The sequence below is a fragment of the Esox lucius genome, chromosome 3 (assembly GCF_011004845.1).
Source record: "Esox lucius isolate fEsoLuc1 chromosome 3, fEsoLuc1.pri, whole genome shotgun sequence".
Taxonomy (NCBI): domain Eukaryota; kingdom Metazoa; phylum Chordata; class Actinopteri; order Esociformes; family Esocidae; genus Esox; species Esox lucius.
Genome location: NC_047571.1, coordinates 22,177,898 through 22,200,804, shown reverse-complemented (window position 1 = coordinate 22,200,804; position 22,907 = coordinate 22,177,898). Strand labels below are relative to the sequence as shown.

The 22,907-nt window shown below is 42.7% G+C and overlaps 1 long non-coding RNA gene across 1 annotated transcript; it reads right to left on the bottom strand.

The window, feature by feature from the left end:
- Positions 1-6,980: 6,980 nt before the first annotated feature.
- On the bottom strand, positions 6,981-21,297 carry LOC105020938. Its single transcript, XR_828782.3, has 3 exons — positions 21,163-21,297; positions 10,755-10,901; positions 6,981-8,656 (listed from the first exon to the last, which is right to left on the bottom strand). It is a non-coding gene; the product is annotated as an uncharacterized LOC105020938 (long non-coding RNA).
- Between the last annotated feature and the right edge of the window lie 1,610 nt (positions 21,298-22,907).

The following is a 22,907-nucleotide window of genomic DNA, read 5'->3' as shown; positions in this document are numbered from 1 at the left end:
AAACGCTGACCTTGGCTCTAATGAAAGATTGAATCCGGGTTTGGGAGTATTTTTTGGTGACCCGGTAAGGTTATTTATTTACTGACTTGTTGGCATTAGAGTTACTAATGCATTAGATTAGATCAGATTCAACTGTACTGCCACTGAACAGTACGAGTACAGTACAACAGAAATGCAGTTAGCTTCTAACCAGATGTGCAAATAGAAGAGGGCAGGAAATTTACAAATGTACAAAGTATTAAGTATATGTACAAGTGGGAAATTAATAGTTGTGCGATGAGGCAAATGCAAATACAAATGGCAATTCTGACTGTGCAATTGAGCGAGTTGGTGGTGTAAGGTAGCATGTGCAATGGAAATGCAGGGATCGCAGCAATGAGGTTCCCGAGGCAGACAGGTGCATCTAACAATAGGAAATTGCAAGTGCAATGGCAATTCTGAATGTACAGTGCATGCAAATTGAATGAGCAAGGTGCATGTGCAACTGAAATGCAGAGGTAGCAGCAGAGAGGTTCCTGAGGTAGACACGTACTTGTGACAACTGAGAACTTACTTATCAGACTTTGCAAGGTAGTGTCAGAGTCCAGTAGTACAAGAGACTAATGCAACAAGGTCTCTGAGAGGCAGTACTAAGCGGTGGGCGGGTGGGTGTGGTTAGTGATGGGTCACAGAGTTCAGCAGGGTTACAGTGGATGGCAAGTAACTGTTCCTGAGCCTGCTGGTGTGAGAACTAAGAGACCTGTACCACCTGCCTGATGGAAGGAGGGCAAACAGTTTGTGGCATGAATGTGAAGGGTCCTTGATGATGTCGCGTGGCCTGGGCACACAGTGTTTGCTGGCCCCTAGTGCATGTTGATATGGGTTAGAAATGAATACATTTTGATGTGTCATAAACTTCAACAGCTTTTCAAAGATTGTGAAACAAGGAGTCACAATTATGCAATTAATTGGAACCTGCAACGAGCAAATCAAAAAGAGATTCTTGTGAAAGTCTTAACACGTAGTTTAGCCTTCACTTGATATTTGCCCAGAATGTTTCTTAAACAAATGTGTGAAAAGTGAAGGTTCCTGTATACTTCCAGAAGGCAATGTATATTTGGCAAAATTTTTGGCAAAATTATACTGAATGTTTTTTTTACCCATTCGCCCTTTAGAATGCAACACCACAGTGTTGAATGTTCCAAATAGGACAGGAGAAATTGTCAGATTTAGATATAACTTAAATATTGAATGTTCTCTAAATGTGGCACCTTGGTCTCTTCACTGAGCCATAGTTTACTAGATGGGACCTCTTTGCTTTTCCAAAAGAAAACCATTAAAGTGCACTGTGTAAGATCTAAACAGTAACATGACTTATCTCTTCCTCATCTTTCCTTACTGAACAAACCCCAGTATTAACATATCCAGGGTGGTTTAGGGTTGGAAGGATAGTACTGTGAGTGTCTAAAGCCAGTACAATGAGATGGCCAATCTCTCTGGAACTCAGATAAATTTAACAGAAACATATTATTTAAAACAATAATTAATTAACTAAAAACTTTTTTTTTTTATTGTGTGAATTTCCATTTTTTCAATCCATTGATTGTAACCTAAAATAAACTAATGGAAAAATACAGTAGTGAATGTTCTATGACATCAGAGGGAGGAAGTCAACAATCTTTTTGAAGAAGTAGTGATACTGGCCTTTCAACAATAATAGAATGCATTATGTCATTTATAGATGCTTCCTATATTGAAACACCCCCCCCCCCCCATCCAAAGGTGTGCCATCCATGAGTGAGAAATGTACAAGCTAAATATACACTCACCTAAAGGATTATTAGGAACACCATACTAATACTGTGTTTGACCCCCTTTCGCCTTCAGAACTGTCTTCATTCTACGTGGCATTGATTCAACAAGGTGCTGAAAGCATTCTTTAGAAATGTTGGCCCATATTGATAGGATAGCATCTTGCAGTTGATAGAGATTTGTGGGATGCACATCCAGGGCATGAAGCTCCCGTTCCACCCCATCCCAAAGATGCTCTATTGGGTTGAGATCTGGTGACTGTGGGGGCCATTTCAGTACAGTGAACTCATTGTCATGTTCAAGAAACCAATTTGAAATGATTCGAGCTTTGTGCATTATCCTGCTGGAAGTAGCCATCAGAGGATGGGTACATGGTGGTCATAAAGGGATGGACATGGTCAGAAACAATGCTCAGGTAGGCGGTGGCATTTAAAAGGGGTCTAAAGTGTGCCAAGAAAACATCCCCACACCATTACACCACCACCAGCAGCCTGCACAGTGGTAACAAGGCATGATGGATCCATGTTCTCATTCTGTTTACGCCAAATTCTGACTCTACCATCTGAATGTCTCAACAGAAATCGAGACTCATCAGACCAGGCAACATTCTTCCAGTCTTCAACTGTCCAATTTTGGTGAGCTCGTGCAAATTGTAACCTCTTTTTCCTATTTGATGTGGAGATGAGTGGTACCCGGTGGGGTCTTCTGCTGTTGTAGCCCATCCGCCTCAAGGTTGTGCGTGTTGTGGCTTCACAAATGCTTTGCTGCATACCTCGGTTGTAACGAGTGGTTATTTCAGTCAAAGTTGCTCTTCTATCAGCTTGAATCAGTCGGCCCATTCTCCTCTGACCTCTAGCATCAACAAGGCATTTTCGCCCACAGGACTGCCGCATACTGGATGTTTTTCCCTTTTCACACCATTCTTTGTATACCCTAGAAATGGTTGTGCGTGAAAATCCCAGTAACTGAGCAGATTGTGAAATACTTAGACCGGCCCGTCTGGCGCCAACAACCATGCCACGCTCAAAATTGCTTAAATCACCTTTCTTTCCCATTCTGACATTCAGTTTGGAGTTCAGGAGATTGTCTTGACCAGGACCACACCCCTAAATGCATTGAAGCAACTGCCATGTGATTGGTTGATTAGATAATTGCATTAATGAGGAATTGAACAGGTGTTCCTAATAATCCTTTAGGTGAGTGTAGATCATACTGTACTCTAAAGGAAAGAGAAGAAATACTGAACTATCTGGTTGGACTCCAGTCCTGCCTTTCTACAGATAATGGAAAATCTGTGTGTGGTATTTGCCCTGTAGTTTTCCTGAAAAGGGAAAGCCTACAAAAAAACGAATATAAATAATGAATCAATACCTGCAAAGTAACTACAGTAAATACATTTACAGTTTACTACAGGGAAGTCAGCAAAAAACAAACATATCAAATCATTCTCAGAAAACATTATCTTCAGAAAACATCTAAAACCCTACCCATTCAAAAAGTACTTTCCACAGCCACCTCCATGAAGCCTGTAGAAAAATTTGCTCTGTTTGTTTTTATTGACTTCCTTCCATCACTCACACATTGCTTCTTCATTAAGTCAAATGTATTTGCTACTATTAAGTTGAGTAGTTGTGCCACCTAGTTTTGTAAAGTGTATGCTCTCAATAAAAGCTTCTGCTATATGTAAAATGTAAATGTAATGAGTTCTGGTGTTTACAACAGCAAAAATACAACTGCGGAATGCTTATAGTATACAGTACAGTAGAAAGTATATCTGGGGGAAAGAACACTACACAGGTGCAGAACGTCAAAAATGCTAGTGAAGCATAGTGAATAATATAATATATCTTTATATAGCATTTTAATTAGGAAATAAAAAAGAACCTGAAGGTGGACACTGGGGGAAAAAAGAATGTTGAGGTGGACACTGTAAATTAACAGACAGTTTAAAACATTACAAACCTGATTCCCTATACTTCCCTATACTGATTGGACCTGTTCCGGGAATAGCTGCTATACATGTTGCCAACAGTAGATGGAGGTATAGTACCACTGTCGGAAGGCTGGCAGATTGGAGGCATTGGTTTTAGCACCATCTCTCAGAATTCTTTCAAATTGACTGTATTCTGTGAATGCCCTGGTTTCCTTCTAGCAGTCCCTAATGTTAGAAAGGGTATGGATGAACATGAGAAAATATCAAATTATCTGGTAAAGGTGCAAGAAGCTGTGCATTTGCTTCAAATCACTTGTTTTATCATCAAACTTGGACACATGGGTGCATTTAGAAGGCATTTATATACCATTAATTCGGTTATCAAATTTGACAAGAATGCTCCTTATATAAATGCATCACTGCACTCTTTATTCATATTTAAATTGGCCATCCCTTTATACAACATCCAAAATCCACAGCTTATTTTCATGTTCAAAACTCTTAGAGCTCACTCCCATTCTCTAAAATACTGGACCATTCTGTTAAATGTCCCTGAAGCACACAGTCCTACGTCGCTCCTAATTTCAGTTGGCTGCAGCTAACAAGTACAACGATCTCAGAAAAGGTCCCTCAAGCTGAAAAGCGTTGTCCCTTTCCCAGCTTTCCATGTGTCCGTATTGTAGTACAGTTGTAGTGGTTTGCAAATGAACAGCTTAACTGTTGCATGTATTGTGGTCTGCAATGCTTTTGCATTGTTCCTGTGTAGTGTTCCTCTTTTGGTGTATTGTGCTTTGCTTCTGCCTACTTTGGCCCCTGTACATTGTCTAATAATGCCTGCACCATGTTGTGTTCATAGAAATATGAATGAGCAGAACAGACATCCCCATTCAAGTCAGTTATCTGCATTCAAGTCAATTATGAATAATGTCTGGATTGGCAGCAGGTGTACCCATCTAGTTCAAAATCATAAAGCACTGTGGCTGCTAGGACTCTGTCATTGGGGTTAGGAGGACTCTGTCATTGGGGTTAGGAGGACTCTGTCATTGGGGTTAGGAAGACTCTGTCATTGGGGTTTGGAGGACTCAAATCTGAAATTATTCATTTATTGTAACACGCACCATCTGGGTTTGGGGGTTTAGGAATATAATATGGTTCCCTGGCCTGGCCTCGCTCTAGCAACCCTTTGTTGGGGCTTGGGCGCCTGTGAGCTCAGTCATGTTAGAAGAATGAAGAATGTGTTGCCTCTGGTGCGGAAGGATTACAGTCTAGACTTCCTGGTTGGACGAGCAGTTTAATGAAGACCAGGACAGCAGTGGATCGGCTTTGGATGATGCAAATCTCAACATCAACTGTCCTGAGTCTGCTTCCATCAGCTGCAATGATGCAGTACATTAATCACAAATAGGATGTCACAAAATTGAGAGGAAAACCCTTTTTAAAAAAAAACTTTAACAGTCACTTAAACAAGAGACTGCTAAATGCTACTGCTTATTCCTATACCCTTGCAGCATAGCTAGCACACAGAAACCGCTAGTTGTATTCAAATTCTTGCAATCTAGTGCAATAGTTAAGATGATGTGAACATACAGTTAGGGTTAAAATACATACAAGCATCATACTCAAATTTCTACCCCAAAAAGTGTAAATGAATGATAATTTAATGGGACACAAGAGAAGATGGATAATCTTTCCCCCAGGAATCATCCCCCATACAATTCAACAACATCTCCATTGTTTGAGCCGAGTTCCATTATCCTGTCTACCACATTTATTGCCCCAGATACATTCCATGGCATGAGTCACACCAGAAAGGATCATTTGAATTAGTATTTTATACTAATACCATAGAAATCATTGCATCACAATACCAGGCAGCCATTGTGAATATACCCATGAGTTTAATAGTCTGCCAGGGTTAGAGGATCCAAGCCCATTCTAGAAATTATATTTCTATGGTTGTGTTGTGAACCCTGGTCTTCTTTCATGCAGTGAGGTGGTGTCTCTTGTCTCACGGTCTGTCTGTTGATGTATGTGTTCTGTCTGTTGGTGTATGTGTTCTGTCTGTTGATGTATGTGTTCTGTCTGTTGATGTATGTGTCCTCTATGTTGATGTATGTGTTCTGTCTGTTGGTGTATGTGTTCTGTCTGTTGATGTGTGTCCTCTATGTTGATGTATGTGTTCTGTCTGTTGGTGTATGTGTTCTGTCTGTTGATGTATGTGTTCTGTCTGTTGATGTATGTGTCCTCTATGTTGATGTAAGTGTTCTGTCTGTTGGTGTATGTGTTCTGTCTGTTGATGTGTGTCCTCTATGTTGATGTATGTGTTCTGTCTGTTGATGTATGTGTTATTTCTGTTGGTGTATGTGTTCTGTCTGTTGATGTATGTGTTATTTCTGTTGATGTATGTGTTCTGTCTGTCGATGTATGTGTTCTTTCTGTTGGTGTATGTGTTCTGTCTGTTGATGTATGTGTTTGGTCTGTTGGTGTATGTGTTCTGTCTGTTGATGTATCTCTGCCGTTGCTGCGGATATTCTGTCTGTGTTGTCTGTATTGTCTAACACTTTCATTAAATCCCTGCCTCTCGCCAGGCTGTCACTGGAAATCCCATTTTCTTTCTTAACAGACCTGCCAGGTAAAATAATAGTAAAATAATATAAAACAGAAAGAAACGTATGACCACTGAAGTTTTCAACCATCTCAAACTAGATTGCATTTCTCAGTAAATGAACGTCAGTACGGAAATGGTGACTGTCCTGACTACAGTAGACAGCACCAGTAGAGGCCGGCCGGCTCGACATTTGACGGTACTCCCGACCACGTGAAGCTGTCCCAACTGACTCTCTCCTCCCACACACAACCATTATTACATCATCATTATCACTGCCATCCATTTCTGCAAGACTGAACTGAGTGGTTCTCTATGAATAATACAGGGGACCAGAGGAAACAGGGAAGAGAGGGGGCAGAAACACTGCCAGAGTTGAGAGTGAGGAAGGACGACTGAGAAAGAGAAATACTTCTCTGCTGGGACAAAGGACAGGCACATTCCTAAGTACCCATCATGCTGGGAGAAAAAAAGAAAAAAAAAGAAGCAGTGACCACTCTCTATGGCTGAAGTGTAGTCTCCAGTTTAGCACGCTTGTGTTGGAACCGTGTGCAAGTTCATAGAACCTGTTTTTTTCACGCACATATGTCGAGTCCCGCTAGGGAACACTACATGTGCTTGAAAAGAAAGAATTCAAAGTAGACACAGATGTTTGGATCTCATTCAGTTTTATTAAGCAGTTATTATAAAATATACACACACACACACACACACACTAAACCAAATGTCAAACGTACAATTGAAGTTAGAGCTGTGTCATCATCGTGTGTCATAAGGTTAACTCTCAGCATTTTACACCTGGGTACCTGTGTTTGCGTGTAGTCAGTCAATATGGAAGTCAATATGTCTGAGAATAAATGATGAAAAGGAGAGAAAAAAGCAATAGGAGTGCACACCTCAGACAGCCTGCCTGACTGAAGACACGGTTACAGGCTGAGACGCAGGCAATAACCTCACACACAGTCAGCCAGACAGTGACACACACACACACACACACACACACACACACACACACACACACACACACCAAGGCAGACAGTCCTCCAACGCTGCCCAAACATAGATAATGAGGCAGGGACCGAGGAAGCAGACTCAAGTCAAGTCACTGAGATGGCAATGATCACATTTCTGTATTTAGAAGTGACAGGAAAACTCAATCTTGGGTTGTGAGTGAGAACGCTGAGCTCATTATAGCTGAATATTTTTGCACACACCCCTTCCCCTATCGCACAAACACACACACAAACACACACACACACACACACACAAACACACACACACAGGAAGGGATCAGAACAGAACTCCAGCTGAGGATGCGGCAGTCGGCAGGGCACTTTGGGCCCCTTAGTCCATGGAGCTAACACAGCCGACTATAATTACACACACACACACGCACACACACACACACACACACACACAAACACACACAGTCCCCTGTATAATTACAGACACAAAAAGAGAGGGATGAAACAGCTAAAGGAGGAGAGACTCCAGATGATTACACATTCAGTGAGCTTCCTTCCCCCTCGCTGCTCACACAACCTCCAATTAGAGGAGAGGGAGATGAGGAAGCAGTCAGACGAACACTATTTACATCCCTCCCTCTCCCCGAAGACACCAGGGAGAGAGAGAGCGAGAGAGAGAGGAGATCAAATAAATGAAATCAGAATGCGGGATGATACGGCTGAGATATTCTACTCCAGTCTGGTGTAGAACTGGGCCACAGTTGCACTCATTGTTCAGTGAGCTTTTTTACAGAGTCCAACCCAGCGACAGCAATGAATGTTGATTGTGACCTTTGGACGGGAAGGGTCTTTGGAGGGGCCGGACGGGACAAGATGAGGGAGAGAAAGGAACTGTGTGTTTGTCTTGAGTGCTGATTATGAAAGAACGAAATAAACCCTCCTGGCATGTACATGGCCAAACACCCTGGTGTAGCACAACCTCTTCCCTCCAACAGGTTGACTGTGTTTCATCTTTCATCTGGTCGATGGGACAAGCCGCGGGGCACAGTCAACGGTCGATGGTTTTCATGTGATCCATACCAAACTCACCGACAGCGTTGAATGTTCACCGAGACAAGCAGGAGCGCAAGCGAGTCCAGCAGACAGGTTCAAGGACTAAGCCCAGTGGAGAGGACAGGAAGGGACATGAGGAGACGGATTCTACTGGGGTTGGTAGGTCACTGAGGACGCACATCACACTTGTGTAAAATCCTGGTGATCTATATTTGATACACAAACATTATGACCAATCAAAAATGTGTGACATAAGCTAAGAGGCAGGATCTATGGCTTCTATTGATCGACCGACATCCATAGTAGCACCTGGAATAAAGAAGAGAAGCCTATAAGTATATCTGAAACTGTGTAAGGAAATACAGAGGGAAGAAACACTAGAGCCCAAAACAGTAAAGATCCACATACAGATACAGTAACAACAGGGTTAGAATGGCCCACATTCATTTCAATACAATAGAGGATGTGTGAACTCTGAACTGGTGTGTGTTGTCTCTGGGAATTAAGAAGCTAAATGAGTAATTGTCCTTCTCTACAAGTGGACAATAGCAAGTGGACAATAGCATAGCATTGTAGGATTATCCTATTCTTCTGCCTGCAACCCTGGACACCCCATGCACACTGAACACTGGATTTAAAATGGTATTGTTGGACAACTTCTCGGGCAGTCTCACTTCTAATCGACGTGCCGCACGGGGAACAATAAGACACACACACACACACTGTGCTCTCCCTGCAGTGTGTGTGAGGGTTTGTCTCCCTCTCCCCTTGCGACTCAACGCCCCCATTGTCATTGGCAGGTCATCGCTCGATGGACAAATGACCCCCGCCAGCTTCCTGGCTGGCAAGACGGGCCCAGGCTGAGGTCATGACGCTACATGCAAACTTGCTTATTCACCAGTCTCTTTCATGGACTTCTAGTTGATGTCATGGCGGCTGCGAGCCGAGCGTGTCCGCGGCTACCAGGAAATTATTTGACTAGGAGTCTAACGGACAGACTATGCTAATTAGCCAGAACTCCTGTTTCCAGAACATACAAAATGAAATAGACGGCATGCTAGCACACAACCACTCTCAGCGCTTCGTGGACTGAGACCACAACTGTCACTGGGATAATGTGGTAATAGGTTATCATTCGGCCCCTGGATCGGTCTCTTTACACTAGAACATCCTTCTCCAAGAAGCTGAGTAAGGCCGCCGCTGAAACTTCTCTGTCATTGCCTGTGACTGACCTCTGCTGTTTAAAAGACACGAAAACCAACAAGCAAAGTTCTCTCTTAGATAACAGACCTGGATCATGGCTTTTTCATTAAACGTGGTGATCCAAATTGTCTCACCTCGCAGTTCATAAAATGGCATACCATACAGATGTATTTTCTATATTTAAAAAGGTTTTAACATTTTCGATACCCCAAAAAAAGTCTCAAATCCAATTAAATTATTGATTATGATCCCAATGACAATTCACATTCCAGGTTGCTTCCGGATAATATTCCTGCATGGAATAATCTCTCAATTAAAGATATAATATACATACACAACCAAACACACACACACCCACTTTCGCCCCCCCGAAGAAACCCGAAATGAGAATCAGTAGCAGGGCGGAGGGATGAGAAGGGAAAAATGGTTTCTCCATGGCAACCTAAGTGTCAGCCAGGCATTTGTTAATCCCCTCGTTCAATGACCCTCAGAGGTGGGTGGGGGCAGTGGAGAGGACCCCTGTTCAACAGCTGAATATTTTCATTGTGTTAGGTGAGTGAGTGCGTGTGAGCGTGTGTGTGAGCGTGTGTGTGCGTGCGTGCGTGCGAGAGGGGAGATCATAACTAACCCCTCCTGAATGAGGGGCCAGGTGGCAGGCCTATGAGTCTTCGCATTTTACAGGGGGCATCAAACACACACACAAACACACCTGTAAAACCATGCTAAGATAAACTCCCGAAGTAACTACATAATTACACCATTTGGCAAACTGCATGGTTTCTGCGAATTCTCATAAATACATATATATGATAGCGTCTTACTCGGCCTGTCTAAACAGGACTCTGTCTATCAGACAAAAGAGCTTTAGAGGAGGAGCTGAAAGAGGTGTCAGCCCCTAAACAAAATAAAACGTATATAATTGTACCACACAATAAGTGTTGGCCATCTTGGAACAACTTCCCAGCTGCCAGACCATTGTCTCTCAATTTTAATTTCATGCACTGCACGATGATCTAGTGCAACGGCTAAACAAGGGGATATGCGGGTGCTATTCAAACAAAAACACGTAGAAGCAGAGGAATGTCCCAGTGTGTCATGTGACTACTAAATAACGGCAGAGCCTAGTGTGTTCTACCAGCTAACAAATGTGACAGTATGTAACTGCATGTTCAAGCCTTTATTTTCAGAGGGCTGTTTCACTCACAAGGATTGACTGTAGTCCAGGAGTAAAAAGCATTGTCAAATATAGACAAAATTGTCTCAATATAGACAAAATTGTCTATATTTAGTGGAAGGACCTGAGTTTGAGATGTTCTTCTTGAATTCTCAGATGGCCGATTCTTCTAGAAACCTAGAGAGAGTAGCAAAGAAAAAGCAATGATTATATGAGGGTTTTGGATCAAATGGGATAGAAACAACCAGTTGTATTATGTGTAATCTTCTCCAACTATGTTAAAACCATCTGAGCAGGAAGTCATAAAAAACCTTCTCGGAGAGACAGGCAATGGAAACACAACAGGAAGTGCCACTAGTCTGTCTCTAGGGCGGTCTGCCGTGGGCGAAGCTTTAATGTAACTAGCTACAGTATACTGTAACTGATACACAGTACACATCCATCCGTAATGACTTACAGACTGATTGACCAACCATTTTCCTGGAAGGGCCTGACACAGAAAATACCTTCTATACACAGAGCGTGGAAAGCCAATAACTCAGACGACAAAAACAAGAATATTCTGCCTTTTGAATTAGGTATTTAAATAAGGACTTCCACAGTAATGGTCCCTGAAATACGTCCCATTATCCAAAACGCAATACGTCCCTCGAAACACATTGGCTAACCTTTTTTGTACCCTCATAAGAGTTAGTTATAGAGTACCTTGTTGCAACTTCATTGAACATTGAACACTAGACCCTGAACAGAAGCTTACATGGCGGGGTTGATTACTGCGCTCATCACAGGAGAGGGACACTTTTCGTACCAGCTTGATGGTTGATGACCAGAAGATGGCCTGGCCTATGTAAAATGTGGTAACGTTTTTGTCTATGGCATACAACACACACACACACATACACAAGACCACAGCCTTGTTAAAGGCCAGCAAGGATAGGTCATTTTCATCATCAGAACACCAGAATTGCCTGACACAGAGTTGCACTTAGTGAATATGTGCTGCCTGTAACAGACAATGTAAAAACACAACACAGACACAAAGTCAACCCAGGAAGCATTTTGAACTGAAACACAGTAAACATGTATCTCTGGAGGCTGAGGATACTCTTACAGCGCAGCTGCTGTTATTGCTAATGGCAAGGTACTGTTTTTGGCTGTGATTCAATACACTGGTGAGAGCCACATCACGGAGGAAATAGCTGTCATGGTCTTGGTCCTGATTGCCCCAAACCGTCTGAAGGCACCATCATAACAAAAGCTCTCCGTTTCTCTTGGCAGAGGAAGAACAAGTGGGCCCTGTTGCTCCTGGTTCCACGTAGCTACAACTACTTCCAACTTGGGCTGCAACTAATGATCATTTTGGTATTTGACTAATCAGTTGATTGATTAGTTCGATTAGTCAACTATTAATTGTGTCACGCCCTACATCTCTGCTTCCTGTGGGCGGGGCTCCTGTACCGGGCTCCAGTGCATGTTTTACTTAACCTGCTCAAGTCTGCATACCTGTCAATGTCACCTAGTTGTCCAGTCTCTGCCTTAACATAAGTTCCCATAGCAAATTAAAATAATGACCCATGAAGAATATAAATATGAAACGTAAGCTTGACAGCTTAATTAAATCTATTTGTAACATTAATATGTGATCACAATAAAAATAGAATAAATAATTAAATTAGGACGCTCTCTGTCAAGACCAGCCATTTGAGGGGTGCATGAGCCTCTCTTCAGGTCAAACTCATCCACACACCTTTACTTAGTACTACTAAAACAGAAAGAACAAAACAATAAGCTGCATTAATTAAAAACAAGTTGAAGGTTATGTATAACAGCATAGCCAGTACCCTATCTGTGATAAAGTGATTAAACCATTTAACTAATTAAATGTCTTACAACTGAATTACTGATATACTCCAATCCACAAACTAACAAAATACCGTTAAGTGGAGCAGGTTTACTATTCAGAATGAACAACAGTATCAACGTAAGGAAAGAACTTGGGAAGACAAGACTGGGTAGGCTACTCCTATAATTCACTGATTTAATATTGCACTTAACGCGTTAGCTAAGAACTGAAATAGCATTCTCTTAGCCAGCACCATCCATGAGACCTTGATTTCAGACAGGTAAACTAACAAACATTGCGATACTAATATTACAGCTAGTTGACTAAAGCACGAAATGGTCCCAAAACTTCCCCATCCGGAGCAGACATCACAGCTCCAGGGTGCTTGCGTTTAAGGTGTTCATGCATCACCGTAGTGCTGCCGTGAAATGTCAACTATGCTTTACGCTGTTTGCACTGAACTTGTTTTGCTGGTATGTTTTTGCTGAAATGCTCCTGTACTAATGAAAGTTTCGGTCTTTCTCGCCGCTGCTCCATCATTCATACTTCTTCATGAGTACTAGCATTGCATTCATGGCAGACAATGGAAGCGATACTGCCTCTAGAACTTCCTGTAGTGCATTGCAGTTACAAATGAACAACCAGAAATATCCTTAAGGGGAAAAGTGCCAAGATTGCCGTCTGCCCCCTCTTAAGAACATCTCTGGAACGACGCGTCGACACTGAAACTCTGAGTTCGACTAATGTTTATAATCGACGTTGTCGATTATGTCGACGAATCGTTGCAGCCCTACTTCCATCATCTGACTAAAGCAAAAACAATGATTTTGCAGGTCATTGTGTTACTTCTTGGTACTGACACTTTGCTCTCATCCTCTCTCATCTCTCTCTCTCTCCGAGTCCATCAACATTAGACCGCATGAAGGCGGACGTATTCTCGCCCGTTTTTAATTCGCAATCACCTCTCAACATCGCCGTGACTTGAGAAAGCTATTTTAGGCTCCGTTCGTCAAATCAAAGCTGTGAAAGGCAGATTTGCTAAGTCGCTTTAAGCGAGCAGTAAAATGAAACTATCAAAGCCAAAGCCTCAATGGTTGGCAGACATCAGAGGGAACAGAAAGAGGAAACTAGTCCATGTGGCTCTCCGTAATATCAGTGAACAGCAGGGCAGTAGGCAGTGTCAGACAGAAGGAGGTCTGGTTGTTCTAGCAACCGACCAACCGTTAAGTCTTCCAACTAGTCATCTATGAAACTCACAAGAACAAAGTGAATGTCTGTCCGACCGTCCATCTGCCTCTCTGTTAGGTTAGACTGAGTATTGTTACCAGTCTCGGCCTGTTACACGTCGACAGTCAGTCTATCTTTCTATCGTCAGTCTATAGGTCTGTAATGGGCCACTAGAATGGAGACAGAGGCTCATGGCTGCGTGGGACTGGCCCTCCATCTCGTTTTAACCCGGCGGCATGTGGCGTCGCGCTGGTGCCGGCATTCTTCCCGGTGCCTCTCCAAGCGAGGAGCGCCAGTTGAATGTAAACCTCCTCTTTCCTGAGCCTCCTCTCCCTAAATCCTCTTAATTATCCTAAGCAATCAATGACTCTTCGCTACACAACGATATCAACAACTTCCATAAATTGGCCTGTTTTCCGTCGTAGGCGGTAAGCTGTTGCTAAACATGTCTTATTCACTGACAGCGTGCAGAGGTATGGGATGCTGGGACCAAGGGGTTTATCGTTACATTAAAAATGTGGGTATCAGACTCCGGTTAAATAAAATGTCCTATATAGGGAAGAGGTTTTGCATCAGTGTAGCACTGTAAAACCCAGATCTGAAAGATCTCTAAATTACCATCTTCAGACATCTGTAGTGTCTGGCTCCAGAGGGGGGGCAAACAATCCGGTGGTGGTGATGTCTGAGAAGAGACCCAGACAGACAATTACTGTGCAGGTATGATGTTTATATCCACCTAGGGCCGGCCAGAGGAAATAGAGGAGTTTATGATGTCATAAAGAATGCCAGAGGAGAGGTCTCCAGGAACAGGTTGCCTCAGGACGGCAGGTTGTCTGTGACCATAAAAGACTCCTGTGGTTTCACCTCCCCCAGGCTACTGTAACTGCCTCTGCGCCGTGTGCAGCTCCTCCAACAACAGTGGTTAAGTCGTATGTGTGTCTGGCCGCTGAGACAGGGACTAGAAGACGCCTTTTCCAGCTGAACATGTGTATTTGTTACATATGAACGGAGCTGTACAGGCCCGAGTGATGATCTACTTCAGAAGTCCTTTGTGACATTCGGGATGCTAATATGCTAAAAACACAATGTTATGCAGCATTATGCCTTTGTTGTTTCTTCGTGTGATACGAAAGTGTTGCCCACGCATTGTCATTTTCCCACCCAAAAACAGGTGCTTTAGCCCTCCTCATTTTGAACCCACTCCTTACAGTTGCAACAACAAAAAAACACTAGGCCTTTGAGGAGAGAAACCTCTGGGGCAAGAACCAGAATAGGTGAAAGCAAAACCTGTTTCATACCCAACACCAAACTCCATTAAACACTGCAAAGGCTAAATGCCACATTCTTTTTTTCTCACAAACACACACACACACACACACACGCACACATGCACACCCTCTGTCTCTTTCTACCAATGACACAAAAAACACACATAGACACACAGTCACGGGGCTTGTTAAAAGAGGAAGAAAGAAAGGGGGCTATTTGTTCTACAAGCTCTGCTAGGAGGTTTCCCATTATAAAGAGGAGTGGCTGCACGGTCCCTGCTTCCTTTCATCCTTCTCCTCATGGCGCTCCCCTTTGTCTGGAGGAGGATGGAAGCAACGGTGGGCTGCCGCGCTACGCTGGTCAAAGACCTGGGAACAACTACTACTGCCGGCACAGTGGAGACAGACAACCAGAAAAGGAGAGGAACAAGGGCGTGTGTGTTCAGGAATAGCTGGAAGAGGGAAGAGCTGGTGAAATAAAAGCTTTCATTAAATCAAGAGAAATGGTAGCAGGAAGAGGAGAAGAGCTGGTAAAATGAAGAAGAGGAGAAATGGAAGGAGGAAGAGGTGGAGGAAGGATGGCTGAGAAAAACACTATATTGGGACAAGACAATGAACGGAAGAAATTATGGAGTTTCCCATTTAGCCCTATGGCCTGTGGTATTTTAAAGGCCTGGATTTCTTCTGTAAAGATATATATTTTGAGTCATTTATGAATAGCCAAATGTAACACAAATCATGTCATGATGATTGACCAACTGATGTATTTCTTTCTCGCTACACAGTGATTGTCTCTCTCTCAGCCGCCACCCACACTCGTTTTCTGACTCTCTCAGCCACACCCACACTCGTTTTCTGTCTCTCTCAGCCACACCCACACTCACACTTGTTTTTTCTCTCAGCCGCCACCCACACTCGTTTTCTGTCTCTCTCAGCCACACCCACACTCGTTTTCTGTCTCTCTCAGCCACACCCACACTTGTTTTCTGTCTCTCTCAGCCACACCCACACTCTTTTTCTGTTTCTCTCAGCCGCCACCCACACTCATTTTCTGTCTCTCTCAGCCACACCCACACTTGTTTTCTGTCTCTCTCAGCAACACCCACACTTGTTTTCTTTCTCTCAGCCACAACCCACACTCGTTTTCTGTCTCTCTCAGCCACACCCACACTAGTTTTGTCTCTCTCAGCCACACCCACACTCGTTTTCTTTCTCTCAGCCACAACCCACACTCGTTTTCTGTCTCTCTCAGCCACACCCACACTAGTTTTGTCTCTCTCAGCCACACCCACACTCGTTTTCTGTCTCTCTCAGCCACACCCACACAAGTTTGCTCTCTCTAGTTATGAGTGTTACATTGAGGGAACTTTTTTTCTGCTTTCGTTTCTGCCCTTCTCTGCCAGCTCAGCAGTACCAAAGGGGTTTGTGAAACTAGTAGGGCTGAAACTCCTCTCTTAACCATTAACTGAATGGCTGACTGAATGTAAAGTTTCACAGGGTGTGAGCTGTCTTAGCAACATGCTGCACAGTAACATGTCATAAAGTACCAGACAGACTCAGTACGTCAAAGACAATGACAGGATGCAAACAAGGAGAAATGACAGCACATGAGACAGTTCTTCAACTGGAATGAAAGATGCACAAATTCAGGATGCGCATTATCACACTTGGTAAAAGAGCACAGGTAAAAAGTGACCATTGAATTATTGAAATAAGGGACTCAAACTTGACTGAAAGGGTTTTTGAGTTCAACTCCCAGCAGAGAATGAACGGCTCCTGTCTCCCCTGTACTCCAGCAGGAAGCAAGGACCCAAGTTTATTTTTGAAACGTCTACAAAGAATGCCTGTCATTTCCTGGCATTCCTGCTTCCATATGTTTTTTTAGAACAATGGGAGAGATTGCCACAATTCCAAAGGGAGTTTTCTGCAATATTGACAGTATTGTATGGGCTTTGATTCCATCATCACACATTGTGATAGTGAATACCTACTGAGCCTGTTTGAAACCAGACATTTGTTCTGAGATGCTTGTCTTGTAACTTTGAAGAAAGAATAAGACTAAAGTTGTATTAACATAAAAGTTTTTACTGAAATTAAAGTACAATTAAATTGTCAAGTCATACAGGACGAGTCGCAAGGAACTTAATAAAAAAGGCTGAGATTTGCCTTGAATCTCCCTGACCTACCTGATCTAAGTACCTTTAGTAAGAATAGTGGCTCCAGGTTGCCTGAATCAGCTTTAGAGAGCAGATGTTTTCAGACATGACTTAGCAGCTCAGGTTTCTCCAGGTGAGAGGGGAGAGGGGTCAGTGAGTTTAGGGTTGGCGGGGTGAGGGGGCAATTGGATTGGGCCCAGGGACCCATGATCTAACCCCCTGATCGTGGGTCTCTGGGCCCTGAGTAATAGCCATTACTCAGGATCATTTATTACATGAAAATGTGGTGCTCTCTTTCTATCTTTCTTTCTAATTCTTTCCCCCTTAAACACACACAGACATTTAAAAGGGCTGACTTATTTCTGCAGTTATCTGAGATATTCTCAAGTATACTTTCATACTGAACCTGACAGCTTTACAATGAAGAGTCAAAGTGATTTAAGGTCAAAGGTTAAATGCCACTGATCTGTCCAATCAGCTTCTGGGAACTAGAGTGATGACACCAGAGGGACACCTGGCTAGCTGTAGGGCTAAACCTAAGAATGACCTCAGCCCCACTGGCTAGACGAGAGGTCATAGGTGACACAGTCATCTATACTCATGAGAAGGCTATAGCCCTCAGGGACAGCGAAGGGTTTATCCATGACCTCAAGTCATTAATTTAACCCTTAACCCCCCTCTAAACATTCCAACTACTATTAGCCATGTTATGCCTCAGAGAGAGAGGTTCATGTTTAGACAGATAGTTAAATTGGATAAATCATACTTTCCTGACTTGATATAGTATAGTATAGTCTGACTTGAGGAATCTTATTTTTACTTTGAATATAATGTAACGTCCTGTTTACCTTTGCAGAAATGGTGTGAATACACAAAGGAAGTATATATAAATAAATCAGCTCATTGTCTCTGACTCTCTCAGTCCTGGAGATAGACTCTATAGTGTTCTCCAAGGAGCTTCCTGTTGTTTTTCTGTCTTTTCGATGACTAGGTAATGGTGCACGAAAAATGTTTTCATATCTTTAAGTCATTTTCTGTACAATGGAAACCCAAACAAGGAAGTGTGAATTTGATATCCTTCCTCTTCCTATAAACTGAAGACACACAGGGGCACATGTGGTAATGAAGGGATTGTCTTCATTCATGTGATAGTTGAGCAATTAATGTCCAACCTTATCACATGTCAACAAACTGCACTAAAATACACACAGTGATAAGGAGGTGAATCATGGTGATTCTAACCAATAAATACATGACAGTGATCCAAATGAGGATATGACTTTCCTACAATAAAAGGGTTAAAATGTATTCTGTATTACACTTGGACTGTCCCCAGTGGTTCAGTATCCCAGCCCCTCTTCATGATTAGAGAATTCCCACTGGATGTTGTCAGGCATATTAGGCTTGTACAGTATATTACAGATAAATGTCCAGTGGGATGGACTTGGATCCATCATTTGTCAAAGGTGAAAAGGAGCTAAGACAAACAGTACATCCCCTTTCCACCTTCCCCTCCTACACCTCCTCTACTCCCCCTCCTCTACTTCAACTCCTCTACTTCTACTCCCCCTCCCCTCTACTTCTACTCCCCCTCATCTACTTCTACTCCCACTCCCCTTTACTTCTACTCCTTTACTTCTACTCCTTTACTTCTACTCCTTTACTTCTACTCCTTTACTTCTACTCCTCCTTTTTCATGTCCAGCAGGAACACAGGATCAGGTAATTTCAAACAAATATCAAATCTGACCATTTATATTTCTGGTTGGAAACATTTACCCCTCAAGTAAAATGTAATTCTCCACATGCTGGCCCACGCAGATGCAGGCTCACACACACTCACACACACAAACACACACACACACACTGCTCCTCTACATCTTGAAGGATGAGGATGTCCTGCTCTGTCATTACAGGGCAGATAATCATGCAGGCTAAACTGAATGATGTGCAACAGCCCAGAGAGGAGAAAGGAATTAAGGATATCTCAGACCATCATCATCGCACCACCAATCAATATCCTTCTCAACTGTGGCCTGCTCTGCCCAAGCTCAAACGGCCACAATATACCCTGACCAGTGCACACAAGAGAACCCATGTATACAAATATATACAGCACAAAATACAGCTTTGTTTTTATTATGTGCAGCAAAATTATATAAAAAGAGACTAGTTATATTTGCATACATTTGTTCATCAAAGTTTGCGCATTATATGGAAACACACATTAACTGGCTGCCACGAAACACATAACCAGATGGCAGAAGAATGTATGCAGATCGCTTCATTACCCTTAAGGCACTTCAGTGCTTGGCACTGCATGCAGGCAAAGTTTGTACGCGATTTCAAAGACGCATCTCAAGCTTTGCAGGCAGTATGGGATAGAGCGACAGGGTTTGCTGATAGCAAAATGCATGTAGACTAGGCTACTAGCTATTCACATGTCAGAGACTTAAATGTGTTGCAAAGAAGACCGTAGTTTATTTCGGCGTTTCGAAATGAGTAGGCAATAGAACAACGGGTAGCCCAAAAACCTGTGGTATTTTAGTTAAGATCCCGAAATGAATGCATAACACGGTTCTATTTCGCTTCCGTTCTCAAAAACGTCGGGATCCTCGAGGAACGCAAGAAGCTAAACTCCTTATGTGTGCGCAATTGGCAGTATCATACCCTAAGCAATGGTCCTCATTGACTGTATCCAACTCTCAACAAATCATTTGACGAAGCCATTACTTGGTCTGCGTAGGTGCACACGCCCGCGCTACGGGCTCCGCACCCTCTTCCACCCACCATGCATAGGCGATAGAGATCATCGCGTGCGGACCTGTGGCTGTGCGGTATGGGGGGGGGGGGTCTCCAAATAGACAGAGGGAGAGGTTCTGGAGGTCATTAGTCTGGGCTTCAGGTGTCTCTTTCATCTGCTTGGCTGGGCTGCAGCTGGCCGGGTAAAGTAGCCTATATGAAACTGTACAGTGTACATACACTGAAGATGGTGAGTCAACCCTATTGTCCACAGTCCACACCATGAGGCTCTAAAGGTTCGCCTTTATTATTGCCCTGATAAACTCTTGTTAGATGTTATATCTCATGTGTATACAATGCCCATTGTTACAGACGGGTTTAAAATGTAGGTAGCCAATTGCACCTCTGCACATCTGTATTCTGTCCAATGCTTTCAGAGATCACACCCTGATTAAAATGCTGCGCTTGCCTTCCCCCGACTCGTTTGCAAACCGCAATTTGAAACGCGAAAATAAAGGCCAGTACTACCTATTAAAAAAGTACATTAATTCAGTTTATTTCTTTAATCAGAATAAACACAAAACCAAGATAAGCAAGTTTTGAAGGCATGTAGTCAATTCCAGAACTTTCAGAAAAAGTTGCGTTAGTCGATATGCGCCGATGTGTTAGTCTATTGACTAATATATAGTGAGCAATTATTCTGACATAGACTAAGCAGCATAGGTTGAATATTTATCGAAAAACAGGTTTTCTTTAGGCGGGTTAAACGGATTCACGTGCACTGATGTAATTTCGAGACGTGATCACGAGTTGTCCCGGTTCTTTACAGCCACAAATAACTGGAGCTCAAGCGTACGAATCCCAGACCGGCGGAAGGATAAGCACTCCCAAAAGTCACCGAGTTTCGGGTTAAACCGTCTAGATATTGGTTAACTGAGTTTCATTGTATAGATGGGGCCCAATAATTTTCTCTCAACGAAAATGAGAACGTGCTTAAAACGTACGCAAACCGTAAGATAACTATTCTGCTTTCAGGAAAAAACAATAGCCTATATACATTTTCTGATGAAAAAAATTACAATATATCCTAAGTCATTTGGAATGTTTTTACTTTCGTTCTTTAAAAAAAATGCACATTCATTTATTTGAAAATATACGAAAAACAGAATAGTAGGAGAAGCAAATATATTTTGCTATACTTACGAATCAATTCCATGCTGCAAAGGAGCCGGATGAAAGCTCCTTCGAAAAAATCTATATACATGTTTGATAAGGAGCATCAATGTTCAACTGTATGAATTCCTTGAAGTCTGCCACAGTGGCACTCCGAATCCCATCGAGCTGTATCTCTTCTGCGCTTCCCACGTCAAAATCGAAGTACTCCGGTCTGTGTTGAGAGACAAGAGGGAGGGCATTCAGGTCACATGGCTAACCAGTGATGTAACTATTGGATGATACACTATAGTTTGATAAAAATATATATTTCCCATTGGACGAGTGGAGGGAGGGCGAGGTGCATTTCGTACGTAAATAATTCTGGGAGAGAAATCGGGTGGGGTGATGTGGATATATTGAGAGAACCTACAATGAACATTATATGAATGTAGCAATGACCCGCAATATTCTGCTATATCTCTTTTTTATATTTCCTGCTGAATATAATTACTCTATTTACATCAACACATTCAAAAGTCGGTCGGTTGGCCTAAAAAAAAACTGAAAGATTAGCCCGAAATATTTTTTAGTAGGCCACCATCAGGGGCTCTCCAGAAAAAATATAAACATAATGAGAAATAATGCAGAAGAAAGTACGAAATGTATTTAACAGTTGATGCAGTTCTTCAGTGTATTGCACCAGGGAACCCATGTGCAGTCCAGGGAAGGACAGAGTGACCGTGTCAGTAGTTGAGTGTGTGAGTGTGCAAAGATAACATGTGTGGCAGGAGTGGAGCAACATGGTGCACGGATAAATCCAAGTTCGAATCATCCAGGACTCTTAGTGCTCAGCCCAATCAATACTCCTCAAAGCTTTCTCATGTTACCTCTTGGCGCTGTTATGATGCATCACACTGTCGGGGTCATGGGTGAAGGAGCCATGAGTGAGCGCCACACGCCGTTTTGAGGTGAGAGCGGAGGAAAAACTAGTCATTTTACTGCAAAGGTACCATTCCAAATGTACTCTCTCTCTCATACACACACACACACACTACTGGTGGGGCACATAGCCTACTGGTGAATTCTGGGAAAAGAAACAGTTTTAACAGACAGGGATAATCGTAATACTGGTAGCCATGGTGATCCAACACATGTATCCATTCTCTGTAATGGCAGTTTGTCTGTGTTCCAGCAGACCTATAGTGGGTCCCATTCATTTTATACTACGGGGTTGATTTGCGCTTGATTGACACCATAGCATTTAGATTTTCACTGTTAGCTGATAATTAACTCTGTATATGCTAGGAAATGACATTCACTGCAATAAGATTAAAGCATCCACAGTAAACTGATGAAACACCATGCAAGGTAAAATAGTCATCTGAGGAAGGCATGAACCATAGAGAACATCTATCCCCTGCCATCCTGCCTCTCTGTTGGAGTTGTTGTAGAGGAAAAGTCTTCATTAATAATGGGAAGAAAGATGCTCTCTGAGGTAAAACCTTGATTTTTACTGTCTAATTTTAGATCAAGGTTAAGTATTGAAAGAAACAGCCTTAGTTATCTTTTCTCTAAGCCTCTAATCTCTCTTTCATTTCAGTTTCAAAAACTTCAGTATTTTTTCACATAGAGATCACGTGTGTGCCTGTGTGTGTGTGTGTGTGTGTGTGTGTGTGTGGGGGGGGGGGTTAACTGACAGTAGAGGAAAGATTGATGCACCTGTACTTTCATGAAGAAACATACTGAATTTGTTAACTGTTTCTCCCATCATCCTTTGTGACTCATTTGTACAC